The 12,285-nt window shown below is 51.3% G+C and overlaps 1 protein-coding gene across 1 annotated transcript in view; it reads right to left on the bottom strand.

Annotated features, from left to right (window-relative positions):
• KMT2A (lysine methyltransferase 2A) overlaps positions 1 to 10,744 on the bottom strand; it is an 81,170-nt gene extending 70,426 nt beyond the window's left edge. The window contains exon 1 of the mRNA XM_038754299.1: positions 10,674 to 10,744. The gene's annotated coding sequence lies outside the window, so the exon portion shown is untranslated. The remainder of the gene's footprint in view (positions 1 to 10,673) is intronic.
• Positions 10,745 to 12,285: the final 1,541 nt, after the last annotated feature.

Below are 12,285 nucleotides of genomic sequence, written 5' to 3'. Positions count from 1 at the left end.
AAGGTCTCCGACTCAAATAGTCCTCAAAAAGTGAGCAGTTGCTACAATTTGATCACTGGGGTTCCTGCATGTTTGTGGGAGCTGCCATCCAGATTCTATCAACCGGCGGGTGATGAAATCATAATAATAATAATAATAATGACGATGGCATTTATAAAGCGCTTTCTATGTGCAAAGCACTGTTCTAAGCACTGGGGAGGTTACAAGGTGATCAGGTTGTGCCCCGGGGGGCTCACAGTCTTCATCCCCATTTTCCAGATGAGGTCACTGAGGCACAGAGAAGTGAAGTGACTGGCCCAAAGTCACACAGCTGACAACTGGTGGAGCCGGGATTTGAACCCCTGACCTCTGACTCCAAAGCCCGGGCTCTTTCGACTGAGCCACGCTGCTTACCCTTCTTGATGGAAGGCTATAAGGAGGCTCTGGCTAGAATCCTCCAGTTCTGCCTGTTCATTGAGTTTTAGATTTGGGGATAGAGTTACGATTCCCTTAAGGCTAAACAGAAGCTGAGCTCAGAATTCAGTTATATCAATCAATCACTGATCCCATCTTGAGTTTTGGAGACTGGACTCATCTTGGTTCAGGCCACCGTTTCTGCGGGAATCTGGACAGGGCGGAACACGGCACCTTCCTGGGCCTCCTGAGGTGTGCAAGCTGGGGGAAGCTTACATTTCTCTTATTCTTTTATATAATGGCATTTATTAAGCGCTTACTATGTGCAGAGCACTGTTCTGAGCGCTGGGGAGGTTACGAGATGATCAGGTTGTCTCACTGGGGGTGGTCACGGTCTTCATCCCCATTTTACAGATGAGGTAACTGAGGCCCAGAGAAGTCAAGTGACTCGCCTAAAGTCACACAGCTGACAAGTGGCGGAGCCGGGACTCGAACCCATGACCTCCGACTCCAAAGCCCGGGCTCTTTCCACTGAGCCACGCCGCTTCTCGTGGTATCCTTCTCTTCTGGTAGAAGGATCGTGCTTCCCTACAGATCTAGAAGAGATGCACCCCAAATACTTGGACTCTGGACTGGAGACTCCACCGGCTAAGAGGGCAGAAAAAAGCAGCTGCAAACCGATGCTAGGAGCCTGGGGGGTGGGGGTGGGTGGCACTCTACTAGGTTCTTTCTACTGTTCACGCACAGTGTAGGTGGAGAGAAAAAAAAATTTGTATTATTCAATAATTGCTCATTCGGTCTAATTTGAACTACAGATGCACCTACCTGAGAGGGTTTGGTCTTTAAAACGTTCACTGGTCGGGGAAAAAACAACACAAAAAACCCACATTCCCCATCCTCTTATAATTCTAGCGGGCGGGAATTTTTCAACACTTAAGTTGGATTTTAAGATGGTGTGTCCAAGACCCACAGGTAAAATTGTCCGATGCCCAGGCACAAAGGCCCTGAGTTCAAGCGTCTCTTTTTGACCAGTGATTTGCAAAGCTGTGATTGAAGGTATTACTGTCGTCCAGATAGTCCAAACCAATGTTTTCACATTGACAATACCCAATGTGAACACTGACTGGATGCACTTACACCTCATATACAAAATATAAAGCACGCTACACAAAAAAGAAAATGCTTAACACCCTCTTCAAATAAACTAAGGAGCTGCCTGTACCACAGACCTTTTGAATTCTGCTGAAATAAACACCAATCTTAACTTCTAGCTATTCCCAGGCAGGACTCAATTCTGACAACAAGCTGGTAAACAAAAAGTCAGTAAGTCTTTTATTTTTTTTGTTGCTGAATCTCTTTTTAAAAAAGCAAAATCAACTCACATTTAAGCACCAACTCCATGCAAGTAACCTGAGCGACTCATCCTTTTTGTCATGTTATGAGGCCTTTGGTTCTCCAACTACATGGGATCTGTGTGGTTAGCTTAAAAAATACAGAATTGGCCTTTCAAAAAATATGTATATATAAAATAATCCACAGCAACCGATAAATAGTTTCGACCGACCCTGCTGACTGCAGTTGCCTTCTGAAGGCTGGGAAAAGAGGGTGGAGAGAGAGCGGAGAGAGGCAGGGAAGGGGGAACGCTGCAGCTACGGCAGGGAACACGCCCCCATCATGTCCTCCGAGCTCTGTCAAGAGGCGGGTTGTTGTCAGACTCCTGACCAGGCTGCCTTAGAAACGCTCAGAGAGAAAGAGAGACAGTGAGAGAGAGAGAGAGAGGGAAATAGAGGCAGGAACAGAGGCAACTGAAAAACACCAGCTCCTTCTCGAGAAGGGGCTGAGGTCTCTAATCTCCCCCATCCCCTTCTTCCCGGGGCTCCAGGTGCGACTACGGGAAGGGGCGGGGAGGGCATTGGGGGGGAAAAGGGGCCCTGCCCAGGATACCCAGTGTGCGCACCAACGGCAAAACGCGCAGGAAACGGCTGGTTGTTATCTTTCCCTTTCTGTTTCAATCGGGGGCACTCCGGAGCGGCAGCCCCCCACTTCCCACCCACCCAGCAGCTGCTCTTCCTCTTCCCAGCATCCCTCCCTACCCTTCTCCCTTCTCTGGCCATTCCAACTCCCCTTGAGCATCCAGTGGGAAAACCACCGCAGCAAGGCCAAGGACTGGCCCTGAGCTCAACTTCCCTTCCCTCTGAAGAGGGTGGGATACAGGGCTGCTGCCCACCCTGCCGCTGGGAGGGGACTAGGGAATGCTCTTTGCTTCTACTTCCCCCCACCCACATCTACCTTAGAACAGAGCTTGGCACACACAGGCACCAAAATTATTATTATTATTATTACCTCTCCTCTTCCTGCCACGGGGACAAGGGCCCTCATCCCCTGCCCAGACCCCCCAATCCGGGCTAGGGGAGGTGGATTTCTCCCTTTCCATCCCCATCTCTCCCCCCCACTCCCAGGGGCTGGTGCAGGGGAGAGGACGGTCAATAATCAAATGATGGAGGAGGAGAGAAGCAGTGGGCGGGTGAGAACCGGTGCCGGAGGCTGCGGGATCCCAGGCTCGATGGGTGGGGAGGAGGAGGAAGAGGAGGATGCTTCCCCTGGGGCCCCGTTCCCCGGAGTTGGAGGGAAATAATAATAATAACGATGGCATTTGTTACTATGTGCAAAGCTGGCTGGCTCCCTAACAGAGGCGTGGAGGGAGGCTTTCTGCTCTCTTTCTCTCTCAGGCCTGGGGCGGACTCTCTCACGTATCCTTCCCACTAAAGGAGTACTTCCCAAGCGCTTAGTACAGTGCTCTGAACACAGTAAGCGCTCATTACATACGATTGAATGAATGAAAGAAAGGGAAAGGATGGAGCTGGGGTGGGGAAAAAAACAAACAAATAAACCGTTTTCTCCCAAAGGGGAAAATGGGATGAAGGGGAGAAGTGGAAAGAGAGGCTAAGTGGATGAGAGGGAGCCGGGGGTGGGGATCCGAGCTCTCTTGGAAGGGGAGGAAAACCAGGAGGGAGGGCGGTTTCCTCCGACGGGGATGATGATGATGATGGCATTTATTAAGCGCTTACTATGTGCAAAGCACTGTTCTAAGCGCTGGTGATGTGTGGGGGCAGGGAATAGGGGAGGGGCCGGGAATACGGGGGGCTGCTGCCCCGAGGGATGAGGAATCTCCGTATCCATAGACCGTCTCTCTATGTTGCCAACTTGTACTTAATATGTTTTGTTTTGTTGTCTGTCTCCCTCTTCTAGACTGTGAGCCCGCTGTTGGGGTACCAAGTACCCCAAGTACCAAGCGCTTAGTCCACTGCTTTGCACACAGTGAGCGCTCAACAAATACGATTGAATGAATGAATTCCCAAGCGCTTAGTCCAGTGCTCTGCACACAGTAAGCGCTCAATAAATACGACTGAATGAATGAATGAACTCCCAAGCGTTTAGTCCAGTGCTCTGCACACAGTAAGCACTCAATAGATATGTTGAATGAATGAATGAATTCCAAAGCGCTTAGTCCAGTGCTCTGCACACAGTAAGCACTCAATAGATATGTTGAATGAATGAATGAATTCCAAAGCGCTTAGTCCAGTGCTCTGCACACAGTAAGCGCTCAATCAATACGACTGAATGAATAGGGACCGTCTCTATATGTTGCCAACTTGTACTTCCCAAGCGCTTAGTCCAGTGCTCTGCACACAGTAAGTGCTCAATCAATACGATTGAATGAATAGGGCCCGTCTTCTCTATGTTGCCAACTTGGACATCCCAAGCGCTTAGTCCAGTGCTCTGCACACAGCAAGCGCTCAATCAATACGATTGAATGAATGAATGAATGCACACAGTAAACACTCAATCAATACGATTGAATGAATAGGGACCGTCTCTCTGTGTTGCCAACTTGTAAATAATCATAATAATGATGGCATTTGTTAAGCGCTTACTATGTGCAAAGCACTGTTCTAAGCGCTGGGGAGGATACAAGGTGATCAGGTTGTCCCACGTGGGGCTCACAGTCTTCATCCCCATTTTTACAGATGAGGGAACTGAGGCACAGAGAAGTCAAGTGACTTGCCCAAAGTCACACAGCTGACAACAGGCGCTTACTATTCATCCATTCAATCGTATTGACTGAGCGCTTACTGTGGGCAGAGCACTGGACTAAGCACTTGGGAAGCACGAGTTGGCAACATATAGAGGCCAACATAGTCACACAGCTAGCTGTCAACTGGTGCTTACTATTCATTCATTCATTCAATTGTATTTACTGAGCGCTTACTGTGTGCACAGCACTGTAGTAAGCGCTTGGGAAGTACAAGTTGGCCACATATAGAGGCCAACATAGTCACAGAGCTGACAACTGGCGCTTACTACTCATTCATTCATTCAACTGTATTTGCTGAGCGCTTACTGTGTGCAGAGCACTGGACTAAGCGCTTGGGAAGTACAAGTTGGCCACATATAGAGGCCACAGCGTGGCTCAATGGAAAGAGCCCGGGCTTGGGAGTCAGAGGTCGTGGGTTCAAATCCCGACTCCGCCAACTGTCAAGTGTGAGACTCTGAGCAAGTCACTTCACTTCTCTGGGCCTCAGTTCCCTCGTCTGGAAAATGGGGATGAAGACTGTGAGCCCCACGTGGGACAACTTGATCGCCTTGTATCCTCCCCGGCGCTTAGAACAGTGCTTTGCATATAGTAAGCGCTTAATAAATGCCATTATTATTGAGGGCTGGAAATGGATTTGATATTCTGTGCCCAACCCTGTCAATATGCCTTCTCCCACACTCCCCTGGATGGAACACAGAAGCAGCGTGGCTCAGTGGAAGGAGCCCGGGCTTTGGAGTCAGAGGTCATGGGTTCAAATCCCGGCTCCACCACTTGTCAGCTGTGTGACTTTGGGCAAGTCTCTTCATTTCTCTGGGCCTCAGTTCCCTCATCTGGAAATTGGGGATGAAGACTGTGAGCCCCACGTGGGACAACTTGATCACCTGTATCCTCCCCAGCGCTTAGAACAGTGCTTTGCACATAGTATGAATAAATTTTATTTGGTTTATATGTTTTGTTTTGTTGTCTGTCTCCCCTTTCTAGACTGCGAGCCCGCTGTTGGGTAGGGACCGTCTCTATATGTTGCCGACTTGGACTTCCCAAGCGCTTAGTACAGTGCTCTGCACACAGTAAGCACTCAATAAATATGAATGAATGAACGAACATAGTAAGCACTTAAATCCTATCAGTATTACTTTTTATAGCATTTATTAAGCGCTTACTATGTGCAAAGCACTGTTCTAAGCGCTTGGGAGGTTAAAAGGTGATCATCAGGCTGTCTCACGGGGGGCTCCCAGTCTTTACCACCATTTTCCAGATGAGGGAACTGAGGCCCAGAGAAGTGAAGCGACTGGCCCAAAGTCACCCATCTGACAAGTGGCAGGGCCGGGATTCGAACCCACGACCTCTGACTCCAAAGCCCGGGCTCTTTCCACTGAGCCACGCTGCTTCTCCGTGTGGAGAAGTATTATAATAATCATAATAATGATGGCATTTGTTAAGCACTTACTATGTGCCAAGCACTATTCTAAGCAGTGGGGGGGAATACAAGGTGATCAGGTTGTCCCATGGGGGGCTCCCAGTCTTCATCCCCATTTTACAGATGAGGGAACTGAGGCCCAGAGAAGTGACTTGCCCACAGTCACCCATCTGACAAGTGGCAGGGCCGGGATTCGAACCCACGACCTCTGACTCCAAAGCCCGGGCTCTTTCCACTGAGCCACGCTGCTTCTCTATGTGGAGAACGATTATAATAATAATGGCATTTGTTAAGCGCTTACTATGTGCAAAGCACTGTTGTAAGCGCTGGGGGGAATACAAAGACTGTGAGCCCACTGTTGGGTAGGGACCAACTCTATATGTTGCCAACTTGTACATCCCAAGCGCTTAGTCCAGTGCTCTGCACACAGTAAGCGCTCAATAAATACGATCGAATGAACGAATGAATGAATGAAGGTGATCAGGTTGTCCCATGGGGGGCTCCCAGTCTTCATCCCCATTTTCCAGATGAGGGAACTGAGGCCCAGAGAAGTGAAGTGACTTAATAATAATAATAATAACGGCATTTGTTAAGCACTTACTATGTGCCAAGCACTATTCTAAGCGGTGGGGGGATACAAGGTGAGCAGGATGTCCCACAGGGGGCTCCCAGTCTTCACCCCCATTTTCCAGATGAGGGAACTGAGGCCCAGAGAAGTGACTGGGCCAAAGTCACCCATCTGACAAGTGGCAAGGATTCGAACCCACGACCGGGCTCTTTCCACTGAGCCATGCCGCTTCTCTGTGTGGAGAAGTATTATAATAATAATAATAATCCGTGTGGGGAAGTATTATAATAATAATGGCATTTGTTAAGCGCTTACTATGTGCCAAGCACTATTCTAAGCGGTGGGGGGGAATACAAGGTGATCAGGTTGTCCCACGGGGGGCTCCCAGTCTTCACCCCCATTTTCCAGATGAGGGAACTGAGGCCCAGAGAAGTGAAGTGACTTAATAATAATAATAATAACGGCATTTGTTAAGCGCTTCCTATGTGCCAAGCACTAATCTAAGCGGTGGGGGGGGAATACAAGCTGATCAGGTTGTCCCACGGGGGGCTCCCAGTCTTCACCCCCATTTTCCAGATGAGGGAACTGAGGCCCAGAAAGTAATAATAATAATAATGACGGCATTTGTTAAGCACTTACTATGTGCCAAGCACTGTTCTAAGCGGTGGAGGGGAATACAAGGTGATGAGGTTGTCCCGCGGGGGGCTCCCAGTCTTCACCCCCATCTTCCAGATGAGGGAACTGAGGCCCAGAAAGTAATAATAATAATAATAATAATGGCATTTGTTAAGCGCTTCCTATGTGCCAAGCACTGTTCTAAGCGGTGGGGGGATCCAAGGTGATCAGGTTGTCCCGCGGGGGGCTCCCAGTCTTCACCCCCATTTTCCAGATGAGGGAACTGAGGCCCAGAAAGTAATAATAACAATAATGACGGCATTTGTTAAGCGCTTACTATGTGCCAAGCACTGTTCTAAGCACTGGGAGGATACAAGGTGATGAGGTTGTCCCACAGGGGGGGCTCCCAGTCTTCACCCCCATTTTCCAGATGAGGGAGCTGAGGCCCAGAGAAGCGACTGGTCCACAGTCGCCCATCTGACAAGCGGCAGGGATTCGAACCCACGACCGGGCTCTTTCCACTGAGCCATGCCGCTTCTCCGTGTGGAGAAGTATAATAATAATAATAACAATAATCCGTGTGGAGAAGTATTATAATAATAATAACAATAATCCGTGTGGAGAAGTATTATAATAATAATGGCATTTGTTAAGCGCTTACTATATGCCAAGCACTATTCTAAGCGGTGGAGGGGAACACAAGGTGATGAGGTTGTCCCACGGTGGGCTCCCGGTCTTCACCCCCATTTTCCAGATGAGGGAACTGAGGCCCAGAAAGTAATAATAATAATAATGACGGCATTTATTAAGCGCTTACTATATGCCAAGCACTGTTCTAAGCAGTGGGGGGACACAAGGTGATGAGGTTGTCCCACGGGGGAGCTCCCAGTCTTCACCCCCATTTTCCAGATGAGGGAACTGAGGCCCAGAAAGTAATAATAATGATGGCATTTGTTAAGCGCTTACTATGTGCCGAGCACTATTCTAAGCGGTGGGGGGATACAAGGTGATGAGGTTGTCCCACAGGGGGGGCTCCCAGTCTTCACCCCCATTTTCCAGATGAGGGAACTGAGGCCCAGAAAGTAATAATAACAATAATGACGGCATTTGTTAAGCGCTTACTATGTGCCAAGCACTGTTCTAAGCAGTGGGGGGACACAAGGTGATGAGGTTGTCCCACGGGGGGGCTCCCAGTCTTCACCCCCATTTTCCAGATGAGGGAACTGAGGCCCAGAAAGTAATAATAATAATAATAATGGCATTTAAGCGCTTACTATGTGCCAAGCACTGGTCTAAGCACTGGGGAGGATACAAGGTGATGAGGCTGTCCCACAGGGGGGGGCTCCCAGTCTTCACCCCCATTTTCCAGATGAGGGAACTGAGGCCCAGATAATAATAATAATAATAATGGCATTTAAGCGCTTACTATGTGCCAAGCACTATTCTAAGCGGTGGGGGGACACAAGGTGATGAGGTTGTCCCACAGGGGGGGGGCTCCCAGTCTTCACCCCCATTTTCCAGATGAGGGAACTGAGGCCCAGATAATAATAATAATAATAATGGCATTTAAGCGCTTACTATGTTCTAAGCACTGGGGAGGATACAAGGTGACGAGGCTGTCCCACAGGGGGGGGGCTCCCAGTCTTCACCCCCATTTTCCAGATGAGGGAACTGAGGCCCAGATAATAATAATAATAATAATAATGGCATTTAAGCGCTTACTATGTGCCAAGCACTGTTCTAAGCACTGGGGAGGATCCAAGGTGATGAGGCTGTCCCACGGGGGGGCTCCCAGTCTTCACCCCCATTTTCCAGATGAGGGAACTGAGGCCCAGATAATAATAATAATAATAATAATGGCATTTAAGCGCTTACTATGTGCCAAGCACTATTCTAAGCGGTGGGGGGACACAAGGTGATGAGGTTGTCCCACAGGGGGGGGGCTCCCAGTCTTCACCCCCATTTTCCAGATGAGGGAACTGAGGCCCAGATAATAATAATAATAATAATAATGGCATTTAAGCGCTTACTATGTTCTAAGCACTGGGGAGGATACAAGGTGACGAGGCTGTCCCACAGGGGGGGGCTCCCAGTCTTCACCCCCATTTTCCAGATGAGGGAACTGAGGCCCAGATAATAATAATAATAATAATAATGGCATTTAAGCGCTTACTATGTGCCAAGCACTGTTCTAAGCACTGGGGAGGATCCAAGGTGATGAGGCTGTCCCACGGGGGGGCTCCCAGTCTTCACCCCCATTTTCCAGATGAGGGAACTGAGGCCCAGATAATAATAATAATAATAATGGCATTTAAGCGCTTACTATGTGCCAAGCACTATTCTAAGCGGTGGGGGGACACAAGGTGATGAGGTTGTCCCACAGGGGGGGCTCCCAGTCTTCACCCCCATTTTCCAGATGAGGGAACTGAGGCCCAGAAAGTAATAATAAGAATAATGACGGCATTTGTTAAGCGCTTACTATGTGCCAAGCACTATTCTAAGCGGTGGGGAGGATACAAGGTGATGAGGCTGTCCCACGGGGGGGGCTCCCAGTCTTCGCCCCCATTTTCCAGATGAGGGAACTGAGGCCCAAATAATAATAATGGCATTTAAGCGCTTACTATGTGCCAAGCACTATTCTAAGCGGTGGGGAGGATACAAGGTGATGAGGCTGTCCCACAGGGGGGGGCTCCCAGTCTTCACCCCCATTTTCCAGATGAGGGAACTGAGGCCCAGATAATAATAATAATAATAATGGCATTTAAGCGCTTACTATGTGCCAAGCACTGTTCTGAGCACTGGGGAGGATACAAGGTGATGACGCTGTCCCACAGGGGGGGGCTCCCAGTCTTCACCCCCATTTTCCAGATGAGGGAACTGAGGCCCAGATAATAATAATAATAATAATAATAATAATAATAATAATGGCATTTAAGCGCTATGTGCCAAGCACTGTTCTAAGCACTGGGGAGGATACAGGGTGATGAGGTTGTCCCACAGGGGGGGGCTCCCGGTCTTCACCCCCATTTTCCAGATGAGGGAACTGAGGCCCAAATAATAATAATAATAATGGCATTTAAGCGCTTACTATGTGCCAAGCACTGTTCTAAGCACTGGGGAGGATACAAGGTGATGAGGCTGTCCCACGGGGGGGGCTCCCAGTCTTCACCCCCGTTTTCCAGATGAGGGAACTGAGGCCCAGAGAATAATAATAATAATAATGGCATTTAAGCGCTTACTATGTTCTAAGCACTGGGGAGGATACAAGGTGATGAGGTTGTCCCACAGGGGGGGCTCCCAGTCTACACCCCCATTTTCCAGATGAGGGAACTGAGGCCCAGATAATAATAATAATAATAATGGCATTTAAGCGCTTACTATGTGCCAAGCACTGTTCTAAGCGGTGGGGAGGATCCAAGGTGATGAGGCTGTCCCACGGGGGGGGCTCCCAGTCTTCACCCCCATTTTCCAGATGAGGGAACCGAGGCCGAGGGAAGCGACCGGGCCCCGGTCACCCATCCGATTCGCACCCACGAGCGGGCTGTTCGGTCCGCTCCGTCCACCGGTGTCCGCCGGGGCCTTACCTCTCCGCCGTCCCCGAAGACGGCCCGGAACCGGCGCAGGTTGGTGCCGATGGCGGCCGAGACCTGCAGCGCCGCGTCGAAGCCGGGGCCCACGCGCAGCGGCGGCGGCGGGCCCGACCACCACGACGACCACGACGACGACGACGACGACGAGGACGACGACGACGACGACGACGAGGACGACGACGACGAGGAGGAGGAGGACGGGACGGGCGCGGGGGGTCCCGCCGGCGTCGGCGGCGGCAGGAGGAGCAGGGCCGGGACCCTCTGCCTGTGCGCGGCCCCCCAGCTGCTCCGCCGCCCCCCGCCGCCGCCCCCGAAGCCCCCGCCGCCCGCGGTGGCCCCGGGCCGGGCGGGGAAGCGCCACCGACAGCTGTGCGCCATGTTCCCGCGCGCGCGCGCGCCGCCGCCGCCGCCTCACGCCCTCGCCCTCGCCTCCCTCTCCTCTCTCTGAGGCGAGCGGAGGGAGAGGCGACAACACGCGCGGGGGGGCCGGCGGGGGACGCGCCCGGCCCCGGAACCTGCATACGGCGCGCGCGCCCGCCCGCCCGCCGACGCCCGCCGCCCCGCGATGCAGGGCGCGGGGGCCCCGGAACCTGGATGCGGCCGCCGCCGCATCCAGGTTCCGGGGCCCCCGCGCCCTGGGTGGCGGCCGCCGCCAAGGCGCGGGGCGGGGGGCCGGGGGCGCCTTATGCAGGTTCCGGGGCGGGCGGGGGCTCGGGCCTCACCCCCGTTTAAAGCGGGGTGCTCCCCCCCCTCGCTAGAACGCCCCTCCCAGAGCCCGAAGCGCAAGAAGAGGCCCTTCCCAACCCCCCACCCTGCAATAATAATAATAATAATAATAATAATAATAATAGTATTCACCGCTCAGTACAGTGCTGTGCACATAGTAAGCGCCTAACACCATCATTATTGAAAGCAGGGTGCTCCCCCTCCTCGCTAGAACGCCCCTCCCAATCCAGAGCCCAAAGCACAAGAGGCCCTTCCCAACCCCCCCACCCTGCAATAATAATAATAATAATGATAGTATTCACCGCTCAGTACAGTGCTTTGCACATAGTAAGCGCCTAACACCATCATTATTTAAAGCGGGGTGCTCCCCCCTCCTCGCTAGAACGCCCCTCCCAGAGCCCAAAGCGCAAGAAGAGGCCCTTCCCAACCCCCAACCCTGCAACAATAATAATAATAATAATAATAATAATAGTATTCACCGCTCAGAACAGTGCTTTGCACATAGTAAGCGCCTAATACCATCATTAAAGCAGGGTGCTCCCCCTCCTCGCTAGAACGCCCCTCCCCGTCCAGAGCCCAAAGCACAGGAGGCCCTTCCCAACCCCCCCACCCTGCAATAATAATAATAATCGTATTCACCGCTCAGTACAGTGCTGTGCACATAGTAAGCGCCTAACACCATCATTATTGAAAGCAGGGTGCTCCCCCTCCTCGCTAGAACGCCCCTCCCCGTCCAGACCTCAAAGCCCAAGAGGCCCTTCCCAACCCCCCCACCCTGCAATAATAATAATAATAATGATAGTATTCACCGCTCAGAACAGTGCTTTACACATAGTAAGCGCCTAATACCATCCTTATTTAAAGCAGGGTGTTCCCCCCT

This window comes from Tachyglossus aculeatus, chromosome 11 (assembly GCF_015852505.1).
Source record: "Tachyglossus aculeatus isolate mTacAcu1 chromosome 11, mTacAcu1.pri, whole genome shotgun sequence".
In the NCBI taxonomy this organism is placed as follows: Eukaryota; Metazoa; Chordata; class Mammalia; order Monotremata; family Tachyglossidae; genus Tachyglossus; species Tachyglossus aculeatus.
The sequence above is the reverse complement of the archived record's forward strand: the minus strand, read 5'-3'. Positions and strand labels throughout refer to the sequence as shown.